This window comes from Pygoscelis adeliae, unplaced genomic scaffold (assembly GCF_000699105.1).
Source record: "Pygoscelis adeliae isolate BGI_AS28 unplaced genomic scaffold, ASM69910v1 Scaffold154, whole genome shotgun sequence".
Taxonomy (NCBI): domain Eukaryota; kingdom Metazoa; phylum Chordata; class Aves; order Sphenisciformes; family Spheniscidae; genus Pygoscelis; species Pygoscelis adeliae.
This window is the reverse complement of record NW_008825113.1, coordinates 88,694-91,742: the sequence shown is the minus strand read 5'-3', so window position 1 is coordinate 91,742 and position 3,049 is coordinate 88,694.

Sequence of the window (3,049 nt, the reverse complement as noted above, 5' to 3'; positions counted from 1 at the left end):
ACCTTTGTCTGATTTTTTTTTTTTTTTCTCCCCTCTTTCTCCCCAGGTTTTTGGCATATAGTCATAGACTCTGATGCGAGAGTAATGGAGTCGCTGAGTGGCAGGTGCTGACAGCTTGTGCAGTCCCAGTAACTGTTCATTTTGGTATCATTTGCAATTCTATACCTCTAAATGCCACAGCTCTCTTGGGGAAGCTTGCGCTGGATACCAGTACTGCCTTGGAAGGTACATGTGTGTCCATATATTTTTATTTAGGAGTTTGCTGTGTTGTATAATGGTTCACGGGAGGGGAAAAATTGGATAAGCTGCATGCGGTTTATGGTTACACCCGTTTAGCAATACAAAGGCATTTGAATGGCTATCAAGCAGCTACTGATGACATCCCTTCCTCCCTCTCTCCTCCTCTTATTTGAATTGCCTGCAGGGCCTTTTTGGAGTCCATCCCATGCTTTAACATACGCGAGAGCGGCTTACAAAAAAGAAATGGCTGGTTAAAAGGTTCTGATTTGAAAACAATTAAATATGCTGCTGGAGTTTCCGAGAAACTCAAAGGCTTACTGTGGAATTTCAGCCTCTCTCTTGCCCTTTTGAAAAAGCACATTTTAATTACAATAAAATGTGTATGTTCACACTTGGTTATTAGTCTTGTACATTTTTCTACGTGGTTCTTGTGAGTTTAGTAAAAATCTTTGTTGTTGGCTGGCAGATTTTAGCAAAAGTTTATTTCTGTAGGCTCATTGCTCGCTGTGGATTTAATCATTGTTCTGGTTCTCACAGCCTTCAAGCTCCACTCCAGGAGAAAAATACAGATTTGTCACCAGGGCCTCCCACTAGAATCTAATTTTAAATTTGCAATCTGTTGTCTTGCGAGGTGCTTCAAATTTGGTTGGAAAGTTAATATATTTCAGATTTTCTTCTGGCATCTAAAGGCCCAACTTTTTGCAAGTTTGAGAGTTAGTAACTTAGGTTTAGTTGAAATGAGTATTTTAGGTTTGTAATTATTTTAAGAAATATTTAATATCAGGGGAAAGGGAAGATAAAGGAAAATGACTGTTTTCAAAGAAAATTATATTCTTTGATGGGGCCATCATCAGTGGTCATCTAGAATGTGATCATACTTATGTGTAACCATTTTATCTAAGACTCATCCAGCAAAAACTCAGCAGTTCAGCTAGAGTTCAGTCTGTCTGTCTAGGGTAGTTGATGTAGGGAATACTGTTTTTTTCCCGAAGCTTTCCTGCAGAATTTGTGTTCTCTCTGCTGATATCTTAATGTTGATAGCAATCTTAAGTTTTGGTTTTAAAAACAAATCAAACCTGTGTACTGTCTCTTGACATGCAAGCTAGCTAGAAGGTGACCTTCCTGGCCCCTTAAAGACTTCCACAATTTTGACATTTTCCCTGCTCTGAACCAGTAAGGAACAGATCTTCTGGGAGAGGGAGCCCTTTCCCAGAGCAGCCGATAGCTCGATGGTCAGGCCACCTCTTGAGGACGTGGAGGAACAAGTTGCCACCCCTCGTTTGCCTGACTTGGGCTGCAGATACGAATCTCAATCTTCCGTGTCTTCGGCAGGCAACTGAGTCACTGAGCTGGCGCCTCATCCAGGAGATGTGCCTGTCTCCCCGCTTTGGTTTTCAAATCTCTCCCTCTTGGAGCAGAGGAGCCTTTCATCAAAAGCGGTCTATTCCCATGAAAAGTTTGGGGTTTGATGAATCAACATTTTCTACTGAAAAATTTCCAAGTAGTTCTGCTTGTGATGCGTGGTCTGTGTGCGCTAATCTCTGCTAGCTTCAGAGAATAATTCAGAACAGATTTTTGACACGTCGCAATCCTTGGCCGAGCACGATAGACCTGTTTAAAGCATCAAGACATGTCACACTTGATTTATGTTGTATCCTGGTGGTACCTTGATAGGTCTTTAATGGTCACCTTTGGATTCGATGGGTGAGCTAACAAGGGGAGCCTTTGTCCTACCAGCATTTGCGTGCAACTCCCATTAACATTACTCATTTTCTTAATTTGATACAGATTTTTTTCATTGAGTGTGCTAAATTCAGTTAAGCCCTAGACAGGCAGCATCTGGCAGTCGTAGCTGGAGCAGTTTAAGACGTTTCTGCCCCAGGGTGTCTGTCGCTGCCCCTGGGAGGGGAAGGTTGGGGCTCCCCTCCCCTGCCCAGCACCCGTTCCTGCTAGCTGAGGACGCCGGCATCTGCTTCAGTGTGAATTCACATGTTTCAGGGCTGCCTTTCCACATCTGCCTGAGCTGACCTAACAGCTCATTGCTGCCAAAAAATGGGGGAGGTGCCACTCGTTGTCCCCTCTTCCCCTGCTCCCGTGTTGCCCCCCAGCCATGTTGCCCTGTCCTTGCCCCGCTGTGTCCCCAGGTAGGCACCCTTGTGCTGCCTCTGGCATGTGCCAGTTGAATTCACTATCCCAGCAAAACTAAACTAGTAAATAAAGTCTTCCCCTCCCCCCGCCCCCGGTTTATTTTCTGCTGTTTTAGTGGACTCAGCTGCATGAGCACCTGAATTGGTTGAGGGTAGCTGGTGGAAATGCTCAGTCAGAAATGCAGAGGGGAGGCAAAAATGGGGGTGAGAAGTAGGAAGAGGGTCCCTTCCAGGGGCAGCCATTTGTCTCAGGCACCCCACAAGTGGGCACCCTCAGCTTGACCCGGTGGGGTTGGCTGTCCCCACTCGAGGTGGGTTCAGCCTGTTGTGCCCATCAACTCCTGGCATCTGGCGGGGGACGGTGACAAACTGCAGGGATGGCGCCATCTTGCATCGCTGCAGCTGGATCAGCTGCACCATGCCTGCCTGTGGCCCGCTTGCACCCACCGTGCAGAACGTGCAAACCTGCAACGTAATGCTGGGGAAATCAGTGGCTCTAGGGTAAGGCCTCTTCAGTCGTCCTTCCTGGGTGCAGGAGCGAGGTATGGGCTAATCGGTGGGATAGATAGCCGTCTGCGGGATTTGCAAACCTGTCTCCACCTAAAGCGCCAATCCACGGAATTAAAAAGGGACAGCTCTTTACTTTGAAGTCTGACACTTCT